The sequence below is a fragment of the Pterocles gutturalis genome, unplaced genomic scaffold, assembly GCF_000699245.1.
Source record: "Pterocles gutturalis isolate BGI_N339 unplaced genomic scaffold, ASM69924v1 scaffold21278, whole genome shotgun sequence".
NCBI lineage: Eukaryota > Metazoa > Chordata > Aves > Pterocliformes > Pteroclidae > Pterocles > Pterocles gutturalis.
In genome coordinates, this window is record NW_010118689.1 from 48300 (window position 1) to 67100 (window position 18801).

The 18801-nt window shown below is 38.7% G+C and overlaps 1 long non-coding RNA gene across 1 annotated transcript in view; it reads right to left on the reverse strand.

Annotated features, from left to right (window-relative positions):
• Window positions 1-8701, reverse strand: part of LOC104463839 — a 28613-nt gene extending 19912 nt beyond the window's left edge. Inside the window, exon 1 of the long non-coding RNA XR_727572.1 lies at window positions 8405-8701. This is a non-coding gene — a long non-coding RNA (uncharacterized LOC104463839). The remainder of the gene's footprint in view (window positions 1-8404) is intronic.
• Between the last annotated feature and the right edge of the window lie 10100 nt (window positions 8702-18801).

Genomic DNA, 18801 nt, shown 5'->3' on the forward strand with positions numbered 1-18801 from the left:
ATGCTATCTCACCCTGGCACAGAGGACACAGGCGCGCTCATGTGCAAAGCACTGCATTTCACACCCACAGTGTAAAGCAAACTAAGCAGCTGAAGTGGAAAAGTCTTACCTGGTTGCAATTTCCTTACCCAAACAGTTATCCAAAGCATCTCGGCTCATTGCATTTCAGTGGGATCTGTTTCTAAAAGCAGCAGCAGACATCATATACTAACACATGGATGAAAGTTGAGTCCTGTGCACAAGGCTTGGGCTTTACATTGAGGAACGGAGAGGATCTGTGATGGATACTGCCCACAAGATCATACTGACAGAGCTCATAGACTGAAAGTGGGACATGGCCATGGCCTGTGAGGCCATGCTGGCTGTTTCATTTAATAACCTGGGAGACATCACGTGTGCACACGTCACTTACGCAGCTAAGAGGTCTGTTCTTACAAGTGTCATGGAGGGCTGAGTTGTCCTTAAGCCACAGGGGACTGGAAGATCACGTCCCTGGAGAGGCAGGAGAGGGAGTAACCCCACAGCTGTGCCTCTTTGCAGGAGGGGCATTCATGTATGCACCAAAGGGGTGAGAGGCTCGGTTCACACACGCACGCCAGGGACAGATGTACCCAGATACACTGTCACAGGGGTTAGCAGTGTGTGTTCACATGGACTGGGACAGACACAAAAAGGGACGAGGGAGGATGCGAATGTACAGGCACCTGCTTAGAAACATGCAGGCAAGGAGGACATGCCACCAGATTCTTAAGATATATAGTAATCCATGTGTTGTAACTTGGTAAAAATGTTTGGGATTTATCCCTAAAGAACTGATGTTAGGAAGGTCTCTGACTTATGAAGGAAATTGCTTATTGATCCTGTCTGTTTGCATCATATTCATAATGTACTACTCCCATGCTTAACCTGCAGGGATCCAGAAAGGTTGTTTCTGCATGCACGACTTGACTTCTGCAGGGAGATGCTGCAGCTCCTCGTGAGGCTCCAGGGAAGAGCCGTGGGTAGGAACAGGTTGTGAGGTTCAGAGCACTAGCGTTTCTGCAATGCCCATTTGGTGTGCCTTCTTCATGCACTCATTAATCTACTGAAAGCCAGATGAGAGATCACAAATGCATTTGGAGACAGATTCAGCAAAACTACAGCAGAAGTCTCTCTGTAACATTAGGCATGGTCTACTCAGTTTTTGGGTTGGTTTTTTTTTTTTTTTTTTTTCCTAAAGGAATATAAGGCTTTAGGAATGCTTTTTATCTATTTCCTCTTGTGAAACATTTTGGATGTGACTTGTGATCCTCTACTAGCTTACTAAAATTCAGTAACGAGGACTGGAACGATTTTGTGTTGAGCGTGAATGGATGGAGCAAATGCATTAAACATCTGTTGCATGGTTTCCAAGGTGGAGACAATTACTAGACCCAAAGATACCAGTGATGCCTTACAATTCCATTAGAAAGCACATGAACATATGCAGAATTTGAGGGATAACAGCTAGGAGCAGCAGTAACAGACCAACCTTTCCTTGATCAGCTCTTACATGCTAGTGATCTTAAAACCATACTGCAAGGGACATCACAGTGCACACTCAGGATGTTCCCAGTGATATGACAGACTGAAACACTCTGAGCATTACACGAAGTCATGTCAAAGATGTTAACTCAGTGTAAAGGGAACAGCAATATCTCAGAGTAGCTCCAAAAGAGCAGGTACAACATAGATTGTCACACATTTCCAAAGCAGTGTTTTGAGAACGCATCCAGCTGTGCTGAGCTTCAGAGTGTTTTGATGCAACACAAAGCATTTGCCACAGAACAAAAATGCAGGAACCCAAAACATCAGTGACATGACATTAGTGAAACAGATTACTCTTCCTAAAGAAAGCTTTGTTTTCTAGCTTTGATTAATACAGATAGAGAACAAGTATTACATTCATCAGCACAGAAACAATATTATCCTAAGGGCTTTTGTGGTCATCCTTTAAGAGTCATTATCAAGAATGGTTTAAAAGCCCTTCCAAAATCCTACCCTCTTCTGCTAAGTATTTTATACTGCTTTTATATTCATTGAAAACGTTCATTTGCTGTGAATACCTGAACAAAAACCTTTCAATCCATTTTTGCCTTAGGCACAAAGTTAAAAAAAAGAAATCCTAACAATACACAGGTCACAGGTCTTAATAAACAGTCTCGCCATCTGCTTTCTCATCCAAAAAGTTAAATCGTTTTGTTTTCAAGCATCAGACTTGCCTTCCTTAAAGGAAAGTTCTCTGGTACTCTTAACAGATTTGAGTAAAATCTCACTTTGCAGACAGTATTGCTAGGTTTTGGGATGCGTCAAAGTGAAGTTCTATTTTTTTTTTTTTTTATTAAATATACCACAGTTTCACATGGAGGAGAAAGCGATCTAAAGTACATAAAGACATGCATAAAATGAGAAGTCCCAAATTTTCAGAAGTTAAGAGCATGCACTGCATTAGTATCCTCATTAAATGAGTAAAAAACTGTTAATGCATGATTTATATTCACAAACACCACATTGTTTTCTACTCACACCACTCTTTTCTGTCTAGCTTGGTTGCAAACTGGAACAGGCATTCCTCCACTCTGCTTTCTCATAAAAGGATGCACCAGACATCCTTTACCATTTTTGCAGTCTCTAATTTCATCAAAGCCTGCTGATTTCTTTGGCTCATCAACTTTTCTCCAGGCCTTTGTTTCTGTGGCTCTTACTATGAATGAAATCCTTTATTTATGTTCATGGACTTCAGTTCTCCAATGTTTCTTAGCCAACCAAAAGCTGTATGATATATTAAGTTCTTAAACACCAGCATGTGTTTGAACTTAAACACTTTTATGTATTCTAATATCCAAGGCTCAACTGGAAAAGCCTTTCAGAACCCCTTTTATGATGTCTGTATGAGGCTTTGAGCAACCTGGTCTAGTGGAAGGTGTCCCTGCCCACAGCAGGGGGTTTGGAACTAGGTGATCTTTAAGGTCCCTTTCAACACAAACCATTCTATGATTCTAAGATAACATTAGGTCTAGTTTAGGACAGAGGGCTGATGTAGGCCGGGGATGACCCTGTGCACTGTCATTGCTGATGAAAATAGAGTACAAGTGATCCTCCTGGCTGCCCTGAGCTCTGTGTGTTGAAGACCAGTATTTTGAAGCAAGCTATGTAATTGCTCACTATAATGGAGTATGTATTGACTAAGGCATTCATTTCTAACCCTTTTCCATTTTAAGACTGTAAATAGTTTGTGTCAGAAAAAAATAAGAGTGTACTTGAGGCAGTAGGGTGCATTTTAAGTGATCTTCTTAACATTTCTCAGGAATGAAACACAAGTGAGGTGAGGTTTCTGGTGGAATAGTGCTTTTAATCAGACTCTTATACATTAATAAGTCATTGGCTAATTGTGTAAGTACGGTACCTGTCAGCATCCAGAGGTGTGTCATACCTGGAGCTGTGTAAGAATACCAGAGTGAGGCAGATACCTCTTAAGTTTCTGGGATATTCTGCTGCAGAACTCATTCCAAAACATGCACATTTGCACAAAGCTTTTTTTCCTTCTCAACATGTACAAAATTTTCTTGCATTTGTATTAAGATGCCAAGGCAGATTTTTTCCCCAACATCAGATGTAATTTTAGCAGCTGAGTACTTTTTGTACAACCTGTCTTTACCTTTTTCATAAAGAGGAAAAACAGCTGAAAGATTACCTTGGACAGAGGAGGCATACCAGGGTTAATAAGAATCACTGTTAGGTACAATATTCTCTGTGTCATCTTTTTTGCACACAAGTGCTGGATTCATAATTTCCTGTGTGAATTCTAGATAGCAAATAATCAGTCTTTTTATGTTTTAACTGGATTTTTTTTCTGTGTTGAAGTTTGATTAATTTACCAAGAGACCTCAAAACCATTACACACCCCCACATCTATCCCTAAACCCTGACAGCTTAAACAGATACACATGTACATCCCCCAGAACCTGTATGGCATGTTTAGGATATTTCTATTTAGTAATCTTCTGTTTAATCTAGGATATACATCCCCTGTGTAGTAAAGAAATTACATAATTAATGGTTACATTCAAACAGAATGTCTCAGAAGATAAAAAATGATTTTTAGGACAACCGTGTCAGACTGGAAAGGAAGTACGCATCAATAATTCCCTTTCACATTTGATACTTCAACTAGTATTAACTTAAAAGTCCAAACGCAAGTCATTAAGCGAAAAAAAAAAAAAAAAAAAGAAAAAAAAAGACCAAAATGAAGAGCAACCTTTCAGGGACAGTGGTGAACTGAGAATAAGGACATTTGGGTTCAGTTCCAAACTCTTCCCTTGCCAGTATAGCTTTGGGCAGTTTCTTTGTTCCCCAGTTCCTTATCTTTTTAATAAGGATATTAATACTCGATTAATTCTACTCCTTGCCTGCATGCCTCTCGAAGGCCTCTTAGAGGTTTTTGCAGTAGAAACTACTTCTTCTGGTATCTGTAAAACTCTCAGCAAAATGGAGGCCTGCTTTTTGTTGAAGACACAAGAAGAATTAAAGGAGGGAATTGCAATCAGAGCTTATGTCTTCCATAGACCTGGTAAGAACTGCTGTTCAGTATCAGTAATACAGGGCTATACAATACATAGCGCTAAAGACGGTTCTTCAGAGAACTTCTAATTAGAGCTGACCTGTGAGAGACAATAAATAATGGGACAGCTATAACAGATCTAGTTCAAAAATATACAACAAAACATTCCCCTGTAAAAAAAAAAATATTTTAAAAGTGTTGCAAGTTTTCACTGAGAAAAACAGATACACTGATATCAGTACAATTTCTTGTAACAAATGAAAGTCTGATTAAAAATATTAAAATGAAATGCTGGGTAATTTTGAAATCAGCATTTCCATACACATAGATTTTTACAGGTTTTTGTTTTTTAAAAGCATTATGCTTTTTCAGTTTTTTATCCTGGTTTATGAAAAACACAGATGCTGATCTACTGAAATTTCTTGTCAGAGAAATATCCTTTCTGCGGCTATTTTTGTTTAAGCAACAAAAGTTTAAGACTCATTTGATTTTGTTTTGGATTTTTTTGCAGGCCTTCCAAAAATTAGTTTTTTTCTGGACCTTGAATCAAAACAGCTCAAGGTATTATGAGTACAGGAACTGTTTATGTGTTGTATTACTAAAGTACATTTTTCTTGACCAGAAATAGTTACTGCAAGTGTGGAAAGTACCGTTCAGTATAACCTCCCAGATAATGCAGATGGTTCAAGCTCTAATTCACATGGTTTATCCAAAGAAACAGTTCAACAGACTGAAATTAAATACATATTTTCAGCATTAAACCTTTATTAAATAGTATCTTAAAAGAAAAGGAAATTATTAATTTTGCTTGGCTTTAGAATTGACAGAGAAAGACAAATACAACTGTCATGCAAATGTTTAAAGTAAATGATTAAAAATATCACTAGAGTTCTAAGTCACAGTAAATCATTGACAGAAATGTCTGCTAAAGACAACAAATACCCTGTATTGTGCAAAACCTTCTCTCTCAAGATCACGCATTCTTCAGAACATATTCCACTATTCTTTCTATATATGTGTTGCTAACATAGGGCAAAAAGAAACCAACAAACGTATTGCTGCATTAGTGTTCTGGATACACTTTAAAGGTTGCTATGCTTGCTTTTTCTAACATTTTTCTTTCTTCCATAATGCATAACCTAGCGCAAAAAACAAATCCTATGCATTGTATTCTGAAAAGGAACTGTTCTTTTCAAATTATTATGAAGGAAATATTGCTTGTTATGCAATATATATCCTCATAACATAGACACTCATAAGTAGGCAAAACTGTACAGGGAAAGAAAATTCAAATGTTTTAATGCCTCCTATTTCAATATATATCTATCTTCTGTAGAAAGTTTACTATAATTACGACTTCATATTGTGTTTCTATACCCTAAAGATAAATATGTTCCTGGATCAAGTAAAGAGCTAAACATCATATATTAACTAAAAAATGAACATATTTGAAGTAGCAGAAATATGGTAAGCATCCTTGAGCCTAATAATAGTGAGTACTTTTACAAGATCAGTGATATTTTAAAGGATTTTTTTTTTTAATGAGTTGCCGGAAGAATTGACAATACCTAGTAGCAATGTTAATACTGTCACAAAAATAAATAAGGTAATGAATTATTCCAGTAAGACTACACTTCTCTCGGATTTGGAGACCACTAATAAAAGTAAATTTTGCATACTCTGGTAATTCTTCACTAACAATGTATCTGTACAGTTGCATGATCTTTAAGAACATAACTAACCTATTTTTCTTGTCCTAATTACAAGGCAAAAGGATTCACATGGGTAAAAGAAAAAATGGTTTTGTTTAGAAGGGAAACACAAATCATGCCTGAAGCCTAATAAATCTGTTGCCATGACAATCAAAGAGCCTGGTCTTATAAAACCTTTCATAATTTATTCACATGAGTAGTTCTTACTCATACGAGTTGTCCCATTGATTGAAACAGAAATGCTGATGTGAGAAGAGATTTGCAACACAAAACTTGAATTTAGGATGCAGTCCTTGTTCACACAAAGAGCTGAGGCGACTACTTCAACAAGTAAGAGTTTCTTTCAACACTGAAGATTGGAAGATGACATTTGTGGGTTGTGTTGTCCTTCCTCAGTTTTCCTTATTGGTTCTTACACTATTCACACATTTTAGAAGGTAAAATACACAAAAAATCTACTTTACTGTACATGTCTGCATATCTTGAACCTTTACTTCTAAAATCAAGGCTGGTTCCTCTGAATCCTACTGAAAAATTGTCACACTACAGGAATGTGTTTATATCATCTCTGCTTCCTCCTACTGCAATTACTTGAAAAACTGCATTACCATTCACTCTCTAAAAACTGTCTTATGGAGTCCTTCATCATACTAGGAGGAGATGTATTGGGAACTACCACAAAATTCCATCTTTTGAACAGGATTTAAGCTCTGGTTCCTGTCCATGAGTCCTGGTGTGGCCTGGCCAGGCCCTTTTCTTTGGCTCTTTGCAACCCTGTCACTCTCAAAACCTGCTGCCAGCACCATCACCTCCATACCCATCTGGACAGCTTGTGACAACCGCCCCACAAACCCACACCTGGTCTGTTTCTAACCCCATCAAAAGCAGTGGGATTTGCAAGGGATTACCATCAGAGTGGGGGCAGACCCTTACCACAGTTTGTTCCTCAAGAGGCACTCAACTTTCCCTCTTTGAAACTCAGTGATCAACCAGAATGCATAAGAAAATATTTATATTTAGCATCACCATTCTCATCTTTTAGTTCTACCCTAATTTCTGAAATGGAGATCCAAGTAAACCAGGCTTTCTGAAGAGCTAACCTGTTCTTCCATCTCAGTACTCTCACAATATAATTCCTGATCTGCTTGGCAATTTCCTGATAATGACCCTAAATTTTGGTAAGTCAGGTCGTTAGTTAATAACATCACCTTGCACTCCCCTAGCACCTTTCATCCAGGGAGATGAAAACACATTACAGCTGTTAATGAGAAATATCTCGCAACATCCGCTGAAACTATTTATAATGATTCTCAACACTCTGCTAATACATGACAAAAATTACTTGACACGAGAACATCTCGTACTGGGTTTGCTTATTTTATGACTTGGGTCATCGAGAGCAACATTTTCTTAATTCACAGTGTCATTTTTTGGCTTTCTGACGTGTGTAAAAGAATCTGCCTCCCCCTGTATCTAAAACACAGTATCCAAGTCTGCATTTGATATTTGTTTCCCATGGGAAACAAAATAAAATCTTTGTACCTGCAGATCTTGCAGGCATTCAAACCCCTTCTGCAGCTTTTATTTACTCAGATAATACTTATTCAGAACGATTCTTACATTTATACAGGATTTCTTTTACCTCCTATTTTTGCCTTCTAGTGGTCAGTGCATGACTGAGGTGAAGGGAAGGTATAGTAGCATGACCCCAGAGAGGCAAACAGAGCGAGAGAAAGAGGAGGCAGGAGAAGTGGAATGGAGCAAGAGAAAAAGAGAGAGAAATGTCAAAGCAAATTCTTAAACATCCTCTTTAGCACGGAGATATGTACAGTACAGCTACTGATGTTCCTGTCCAAGTACAAACAACAGCACAGGTGTGCACAAACACACACGCACATACACACTGTCACAAATCAAGGGAGAAAGACAGAAACGATCTTACAAAGCTGCTGCAGTAATCAGGACACCTGCTCCTGGAAACAACCACACAAACAAACGTTCTTTTGTTAGCTTTCCACATTTTTTTCAATTTTCATTTGATTATTGCTATTATTTTTACTTCTCGCTGTAACAGAAATATGGTTATTATTAAAAGGAAGGAAAAAGGCCTTACCATGCAGTGCATCAGGAAGAGATGAGAAGCACAGAGCATGCTGCAGAGATTAAGCTCAGCATGGCATTCAGATATCCTTTGGAATTGTAGAAAATTGTCCAACCCATTCTTCCTAACAAAGCAGACAAGTTTTCTCTAGGCTTGAATTTTTCACCAGAAGTCAGATCCTTACAGTGCATTATATTTTCTTCTTCAGGATATATATTTCCTCCAGTTAAGTTTCAGCTCTGCAATGCCATTTCCAATCAGCTCTAAGAAGTTCTTCATTCCCAGATTCGTGGTGTCATCAGAAGAACTCCAAAGAAAATCAAAGAAAGGAAGAAAGAAAGAAAGAAAGAAAGAAAGAAGAAAAACACCTTACCGAAGCTCCGAAATTGCTATGCAGAAAAGGAGAAGAAAAAAACCCAACAACCCTTCATTTATTCTATTATCTGTGTTTCAGAACAACCAGTACTACCTCTTTGGTCTCATATATGCAGTGCTGATTACCTGTAATAAAGGAAGAGACAAAAACTTTCCCAATTCACACATGATGCATTTTCATTACTGCTGCTCAACTGTGCACTACCAAACAACCCTTCTCATCCTGATGAATCTTTAAAACCATCTGACAAAACCATCAGCTGTCCCTTTCCCTTCCCAAAGAACATGAATAGTAGAATTCCTAGAAAAGTGATGGAGAAAGCTTGAAAAATAACCCAAAACCACAAATTACATCTAAAATCAAAACCTTCAAAGCAGGAGAATTCTTGAAAAAGGAGATACCCTGCCCAAAGAATCTGGGGACACATGCACTAAGACATCATAGGGAAGAAGAAAGGGATAAAGAACAGTGGCTAACGAGGGGTTTGGATTGGGTGGGACCGAACGGGTGCCAGGCAGGAGTGGGATCCTGAGTCACCCTCAGCCTCTTGCCTTCTCACTGACAGCAGCTCGGGCTTCCCCTGCACTTTCTGCAAAGCATATTAATTGATTCTGGTTGCTGAGCAACTAACTCTGGGGAGCTACATCGACAGCTCCGGCTCCGGCTCCGGCACAGCTTCGACAACAGCAGCAGGGAGACGCTGCGGTGTCCCCTGCCTCCCTCCTCCTCCCAGGGCTCGCTCACCCTCCCCAGGATCCCATCAGCTTCCCCACAGGGGAGCTTTGCAAGGAACAGGAAAAAGCCCCCAGCAGTACAGCAGGGAGAGGCGTTGGGCTGCTCCCCCCACCCTGTGCGGCACTGGCAGGACGCAGGGGAGCAGCCCTGCTTCATGCCGACAGCACCGCTGCAGCCTCAAAGGGCATCCCCCGCCTCCCACCGCCCCGCCGGGGGTGCCTGGGCCAGGGAGGCTGGCAGAGCCGTGGGAAACCCACTCAGGCACCTGAGAGGTGGGTGAACCAGGGTGCTGCAGTTTCCTTCTGAAAAGCAAAGCTGGGTTAACCCTCTGGTTCACCAGGCGTGCTGCAAAGATGTCATTAAAATGACAAGCAATTCCCATGGTTATGCCAACTGATGGGTTCAAAAGTGAGTTTCCAGTTGAAGCTGTGGTCACTTAAGTTCTGTCCCTGCAATAACAGGATAAATGTATTACTTATTTCTGTCCTCTTTATCCTGTTGCATTTCAGACAGAGCAGACACTTCTCTGGCTGAAAGGGCATGCAGGAAGCCAGAGCCACCATCCAGACAAACTGCCTGGATGTCTTTGTGAGAGACTGCAAAATGGAGCTCTCTGACATAACTTTGCCATTGCTTTATCCAATGATGTCTTTAAGTTCCTAATAAGAGAGAAGCAGCAATGAGGCCATTTAGTTTTGGACCATGAAAGAGATGAGATAACTGGAGCTGGCTCCAAGGGGCTCCTCCTAGAGCACCTCAACCAACGTCCCCATAGGAATGACACAGAAGATTTCAGCAAGGCTGGTGCCAAGTGGATGGACCTTGAATAGAGCCTGACCACTGCAATTTGTGGCAGGGCTTCCACTGACTTCAGTAACTCCAGAGGCTGAAAAAATTTCCAAAACATCACAGTGTCCGAAACAAGATGTTTGTCTTGTGCTCTTGTTTTGGGTAAATCCTTAGATCATGGCATTTGTTCAGTACCAACTGAGCTGTCTTTCTGTTGCACAGGCAAGATGTAAGCAATGAAAAGACCTCCATATTTCTCTCCATGTGACCAGACTGCAAGTGCAATATCAGATCTTGGCCAAACTACTCACACATGATTACTGTCAAAGACTTGAACTAGATCAGCTCTTTATTCTGTTACAGTGATAGTACAAGTTAAAGGACAAGGCCCTGAGCACTGCCTTGGCTTGCAGTCACATAGACAGAATTATCTAATTCTCCTCTTGAAAAACTCCAATCTACACCTTGTATGTGCTATGGGAAACCCCAGGTCTTTGTGAAAAGGGGACAGGTTATCTTAAAGAAAAGAGTAACTTTTCTGACAGTAGCTTAGCCCCACCACACTCTGCTTTCATGCTTTATAAAGATCTACCATTTAACCTCATTTTCTTAGCAAAGCCATATGCTTCACATATATTCAAAGCTCAGGAAGGACCATTAGATCAGGTTATCAGAGCTACTATATGAAACAGATTGCAGAACATATTCAGTTCATCCAATATGTCTATTGATATGAGCATATACTGAGTATTCCTAATCCCTAAAGGACAGCATACAGAGAAATATGGGAACTTCGGTATTGATTTAGTAAATGAAAGTCATTTAGCCTCCTACCAACAACAGGATATTTCTAAGGAAGAGATCCTGTAGTTCATTTACTCCATGAAAATATGTCTCCTGAAGTCTTCTAACATACTAAACATAGGTTAAACACACTAAAATACACTAAAACCACACATAATAAGCATAGACTATTATTGAATTATATGGTCACCAATTTACATAATTAATTTGGTATCACTGATTCTCCCTTTATCTCTTCTTCTGACGCTTTGGACATTTCTTTTGACTGTCTCTCATAGCACCTCATCTTTGTTCCTGGATAGGAATAAATCCAACAAGGTTTCCTTAGCAGTAGTTGATGCAAATAGTGTATTTTGCTGTGTGTCACTTCTCATATATGACATTGCTTCCTTTAGCTCACAAGTTTATTTGCTTGCAACAAAGTGCTGAAGAATGACAGAAAGCAAGGTTGAAAGGGAGCTAACCCACATCTGTCTCACAGCAGGATCAATCACACACATGCTAGTCCTGGGAAATGGCTTTCCAACCAGTGCTTGCAAGTCCCTTTTTGGAGACTCCATGCTTTTAAAAGTCAGTTTATTCCAGTGCCTCACAACCGTAACAACAAAAAAAGTGTTTCTAAGCTCTATTGCTGCAAAGTTAAACACACTATTACTTGTCCTATTCACAACAATCAAAAAGATCTCCATTCCTCATTGCAACTAACTTTTATGTATATAAAATTCATTATATTCTTCTCAGTCTCTTCCGTTTCTGGACTAACAACTTATCTGAGCCTTTACTCTTCTGTCACTTTTTAAGGAATAGTTTATCACACACTGACCTCTGGATCATAAGAGTACAGAAAACTGAGTGTGAAATTACATGTGTATGGGGATGCACATTAATGAATGGAAAAGTAAAAGGTACCAAAGAGACAGTGTCTGGCTTAAGAAGCGAGTCACGTAACATAGGAACAGGGAAACAAGGGAGGACTGCTTCATCTAGCTGTGATGATAGGGTTAAATAGTGCTTCTGTATTACTTTTTTATTTTCTGAATGAAATGGGGTGACAGAAAGGAGGAGATTAAGTACAGCTAGGTTATGTGTGTCTGCCAATGAGTCCTTCCAACCTGTGGAAGAAGATAGTTCAATTTAAGTGCACAGAGGAAAAAACACCACTTTTTCCTTTGAATTTGTATCCTGATTTATGAAATACTAAAGAGAAGAAGGAAGCTAGCACAAGATCTCAGGTAGATAATACGCAAAAAATACAGAAATAGATAGGGAAAAGATTAGGGAGGAGTAAGTGCTTGGTAGTGATGAAAGGCTGAAAAACATACTAACTTTTAGACTAGGGGAAGAAAGAGAAGTGGAAATATTTCCCAAATTCTCACACGGAAATTATTAGGTCTACATGAACATATTTCACAATACACATAGTTAAGAAAGATTTGTTTCAACATGATAAGTTGTTGATGTTTTAAATTTTCCTCTTTTACCTCTTATTTCATGCTTGTGCCTGTTTTTATCCTCAAAAATGCAATCTTTTAAAAGTGTGACAATAGATTATTAATATTTTAATGTGCCTTGTTTTGCACTTTATTTTTACAAGGAAGAATACCAAACAGTGTTGAAGCTCTCTGTATTGGAGCAAATATAATAAAAAAATGGTAGGGAAGGGCAGTTGAAGGGCAAAGCAACAAAATAAAACAACCATAGAAAGGAAGCAAGTCAACAACTGGTGAATTCAAAATGAAAGCAAACTGTTTGGCATGTAAGAAGCCATCAGATTCCTAAAGAAATTATAGAAGAGGTGGGTTTGGAGATGTCAACATTTGTGCATTTTAATTTTTTTTTTTTAGAAAATGTGAAGCTGCTTAGATAAAATTCCATCTCTTACAGAAAGCAAGTTACAACATCTCTCTTTCACTTACACAAGGCTTGAATTTAATCTCATATAAATGCTTTTTATTATGCATTGAAAAAGCTGACTTACGCACATGTTCTGTTCCTGTTCCATTTTCTATTTATCTTTTCTCTTTACACCTTTCTATCCTTTCAATAGTAGTTTTATCCTCTTTGAGAAAATGAGTGAGCCTAAGGACCAGAGCAAGCTAGGACCCAGTCAGCCCTCATCCCCTGGGGGAATGGTACAACTGATGTCCCACCAAAAACACCTCGGTTACTGCAGCCGAATCAGACCGGCAGCATCCCCCCGTGTTCAAGCCCTGTAGCCAGATAGGGCCCATGCTGCAAGAACTTGGGCATCAATAAAATGGGGAGGTGCAACAAGCCATGGCAAATGGTTGGGGAGAAGCCCGTTTCAGACCTTAGACTGGCTCCTCTGTTGCTGAGACCCAATCACAAGACAAAGTCCTCAGGAGACAAATGGGAAGAAAAAAACCCCTTCTGACAATGTGTTCTACTCCAGAGTGTAGGAAAAGACCAAGTGCAAAATGAGAGCTGCAGCAGGTGTGAAGTGGTAGCCCAGGCCAGGGAAAAGGGAAACGGTGCCTTTGGGTGCGGATGCCTGTGCTGCAGGGAGGGAGGGCAGTGGGACTCCTCACTCTGCTGGGCAATCACTGTCCCCTAGCCTGAAGCAGAGCAGAGGCCCCTGGGGACTTGGAAGACATGGGCACAGGCTGTCAGGCTTTAAGAAGTTGAAGCAGAAAAATCTTCCAGGAATCTACCTGCAAGTGTCAGGAGCAGGGAAGCCAAGGGCCCTGGAAGCTCAGACCACCCCAGCAGACACTGAGATGCTTCCCACAGAGCATTGCAGAGGGCCACTCATGTGGGCTCCGAACCGAGTGACGGGGAAACCTCCTCCCCAGTTCACTCAGCTGCCTGCTACAGTATTGCCTGGCCAATACAAGCAAATCAAATAGGTTGTTTACCAAAACATTGGCCTTCATCCCAGTTGTAGTTTAAGACTTGATAGAGACCATCACTTTATTCCTTGCAAGTGGCACCTTTTCCGGTAACTGCCATTTGAGAACTGAATTAGATTTTTAAAAGCAGTATTGTATGTAAAGGATACAGCAATTTTAACAAATACAAAGATATGCACAGATCATGGAAATTATTTAAAGTATGAAATAAAAGGTATAATTCAATTATACCAAATTTTAATTAAAAACCTGTGAAAATAGTTTACAAAGAAGTTTTCTGGGTATGGTTCTCATTTTGACCTTTCCTATCCTGTGTCTTAATTACTATTCAGTCAATTGCAGCACAAACAATTAAATTGATTTCTTGCCTTTTTAGTTTAAATGCCATAACACATGCATGAGATTTTGAGCTTCAGTGAGTGCATTCCCAGATCATCATCAGCAATTAATAGACCTCCACTCAAAAAAAATATCCAAAAGCATGACAGAGGAAGTACACATCTTTCTGAAGTATATTTAGCATTCCTAAAAACTATTTCTAACATCCTTTAAATATAACACTACCGTAGTAATTCTTTTAAATATTCTACATTGTAACCAGTCTCATTCTTTTCTAGTTTCTGTTAGTGCAAATCAGACTGGGATATCATAGTTGTCAAAAACTTGCAACAGTAAGAAAATAGTACAGCCAATGGTAAGTAAAACCAGTAAAATGCAAAACATTTTATTTTTTTTTTTTAATTTTAAATAAATGCTCCTTTACTACAGCTTAACAACTAACTGACTAAGGAATGATAAAAGGTTACAGCTTGCGGTTAGTAATTGTCGGGCTTGCTCATACTTTCACAAGTTAGTCTGAAATAAATTATAATGGATGCGATTCAATTTTCATTTATAGAAAAATAAACCTCCTACATTCACTGATTTCAATGAAATAATCCTTAATTTACATCAGTGTAGCTCATAACAATAGACACACATCAAATATCTGTCCATTGCAGAGTTAGCTTCAGTTTAAATTCTCTACGCCCTGGTAACGTAGCACTGCTTCCCTTACATCACCCTGGCACTCAAAATAGCATTTCAATATAGCTGTATCAAAAGTATATGCACAAAAATGTGACTACCTAGCTAAGTAGCACAGCCATATTCACTGCAGAAAATACATACACTAAGTATCTTTTTTCTTTAGAAAAAAGAAAACCTGGTTTGAAACTAACTTCTTAGCACACAAATGGAACATAAATTAATAATCTCAACTTTTTTTAAAAAGGGATATCTTGACCTAAAATGCCATTTTGTATGAGCAAGATGCAGAGGCAGTTGCATTTTTGGGGGGGTCATCCATATTGAACACAAGTTACATGACGAACCAAGTGGTCTGATCCTACTCCTTCGGCCTAGATGGCAAAATGCTCCCTGATTTCTATGGGAAGAGGACTGGGCTCTGTTCTTAGGAGACTAGTAGAGTCTCCTGTGCTTAGCCTGTTGCACCAAATGGAGACAGACTTGCACCTCTAATGCTACTGAAATAAACTAGTTCCATGTGTACAGTAAACCCCTCTGGAAGACAGGTACTATTTTCCGAGAGGTGGTGATGTGTTTGCAGTGTCTGTATTCGAACTGGAATCTCATTAGAAAGACAGTAATCTTGCTGTACAGCCGTGTAGTGAGATAGGACATGCAACGCATGAATTCATTGAATCCCAAGGGTGATCATTTGCTTGAAATCCTCTTCTAGATAAGCATGTTCACACATGGTAAAAAAAAGCTCTCGAGCAGCAACAGTTATTACTGCTGAATAAATATTCACATTATTTCTCAACAGGCAATATACCCACCGGGCAAAAAAATAATAGTATGCTAATGAAGGATTAGACAGACACTGGCTAAATTAGTCTTAGTACAGTTTTGTTAAGCTCTTGGGTGTGTATTACATGATATTACTATTTAATACCACAGAACAAAAAATTCTCTCTCTTTTTTTTTTTTTTTTCTTTAATAGATGAAGTGGAGATTTCCTTTTCTGGATTAACTTCCAAGCATTACACAAAGTAACGTAACCTGAATATTCATATGATTCACACCTAGAGCTCTTAGTTACTGCACTATACACAGGACACTACTAGAACGAATACTGTACAGCAGCCAAAGTAGTTCTAAACATTATTAAACACTCTAAAACACAGAGTAAGAGTGCTGGCATGATACTGCACAGTACTTGAATAAATGTGCTTTGAGGAATTTGACAGAAGCCAGATTTGAGTAACTGTTGGTATTTCTATTCTGAATACTATCATTCTCCAGAATCCCAGCATTTTGGCTGGCAAAGCCTTTAAAAACATGTCTGTTTATTCTTTGCTTCACGAAAGACCCATCAGCCAGTTTGGTTTGGTTTTCTCTGCCACTAGCAGAGGTGCCTTTGTGAGCAGCTTTCTGGTGAAAGTCACTGGGAACAGCCCAGTAAGTCCCTGAAGTTGGACAGAGAATGTCTCTTAGCTGGGGGGAAAGCAAACTCCATCAGCCATCCTCTCTCAGGCTCTTTTAGATCCTTCCTAAGTAATTACTCACATTGATTAATATTTTGAAAACTTTACAGATGAATAAAGCACAGGTATTCAGAAGGATTCCTCAGAGCCAAAACATAAAAGCAAAATATACAAATATGGATTCACAAGGTATTCTGAAGTATCCTTTTAAAGCAAAACAAAACAAAGCAACTAGAAAAAAAACCCAAACCAAAATCAGCCTAAACATGTTAACCTTTTACGATGTATCTGTTTCTTAAATATTCCATTTGTTTTTAGGCTTTTCCTTGCTGCTGGTCTCTGTTTAATTAATTAATCATTGTGTTTGCACATCTTGAATGCTTTGTTTTAATGTCTCACTCCCTTTTGTGGATTGATCTGCTGTGAGATTTTAATGAGTCATTTCTCATGTTTTTATGCAGAATTATTGTATGGAGGAGAAAGTGATAATAACTCAATCTTCTGTTAATTACACATCTAATTATTCTTAGAAGTTTATTTATAACTATGTCTGCTAGCAGGCTTTGTTTCAATTATCACAGCCAGATTGGAAATGGAGCTTAAATTAATTGCTTTCTGTAAACAGCCATATTTTTAAACAAAAAATAAGTACAAATATTTATATTTTAGCCCAAAATACTCTCTTCTTTGATAGTCGTTATTGTAAGCAAAAATCTTAGAGAAACACAAAAAATCTTTGCCCTTCAATAATAATAATATTTAAAGCTAGCAAATGTTCTCAAAGGACAACAAAAAATCTTCATTAAGATAAAAACTATTTATTGTCAAAGGATCTTCTGTTTTTCTAAATGGTAATCGGGGCTTTTATGTTAAAAGTCTTCAAATAGGAAACCTCACCTCTAGAGGCACAGCAGTGCCATTATTCAAAGAGAGTAAGTGTTCTTTCAAGGGTGAAACGGAGAGAAAGGTCTATTTTTGATGCTGTTAAGATTCCCACTTGCGAGCTAGGAAACCCCTTGTTTACCACAGTATTTCTACAGTGATGCAGAACTCATCTGAAAAGCAAGCTGCCTAAAGATCTCAGTTCAGGAAATCATGTTTTCAGGGAAAAACTGTTCAAAAAAACCATCTTTAGAGAGTACAATCCTAATCATATAATTGCATTTATCATATGGAATAACCAGAGTAATCGATCTCAAAGTAATTATAGGATGACAGAGATTTAGACACAAATATTTCACTATGTACAGATGACTGACATACAGATCCTCTTCCAGTAGTGTAGCAATGTATACAATAGTTGCATATGTTAGGGATTAATTTGGAATGAGATTCAGATCTTGGCTATGGAAAGCAATAATATTTCTTACCGGTAGTGGATTTGTAACCTGACAGAAAATGACAATGTGCAATACTGCACATTTAAAATTTAAGAAATACAGTTTGCCTTCATATCAAAACATTTCCCTTTGACACCAGTCCCCTGTGAGTCCCTGGTCCCTCATCAAAATGAATGATGGAAGAGAAGCCCATGAGACTTACCTGTTTGCCTTACGGGAGATGAAGAAGTTCAAAGCATCAAAGTTCTCATGACAACCAGCCACTAGCATTTAGCTTACGTGGAAATAATTACATTCTTCCATCTTTTAGCTTTCTCAGTAGGTGAAAGCTGGTGATGGATGCCAGCAGCCTTGTTAAAATACCACTGTAATCCGTTCAAGCTCTGGAGATTGCTCAGAAAACCAAGTCATAAACATGCAGTGTCTATAGCTCACAAGCAGCTCAGCATTTTCCAAGCTTGTACACATCTTCCTTTTCCAGTACTGTAACAGAGCACTCTACCTATCTTGATTTGAGCAGAAAGAACACTGTTGTTGAAAGTAAATTCTACATGAGCAAAAGTGGTTTACACGTTTAAGCTCTCTCACATACAAATAGTTATGATTTTAGGAAAGGAGACAGCCTTTAGGTTTTTGGTTGTTGCTCTTTCCTCTTAAAAAAAAAAAAGAAAAAAATCAGCTTGAAATAGAGAAGCAAGAAGCAAAGAAGGGACTATAGCAGTTCAAGAAGCAGCAGGCGAGGATGGGTGTCTTGTGATTGCTTTGAGTTAATACTCCTCAGGGGGAGATGAAAAAAGCACAAATACAGCAAAATCTGTCTTACAGAGTAAAAATCTGTTGTATAAGCCAGTTTCTGGCAAAGTAAAACAGCATGTGCATTTACTCCATTAATTTCTAGCATGGCAGAGTGCAAAGGAATTAGCAGCTTTCTGTTTATTAGAGGCAAACAGGTAGGAAGAGGGAAAGAAAATTCAGTATATATAACTTGTGTAATTCTTTCTGCTCC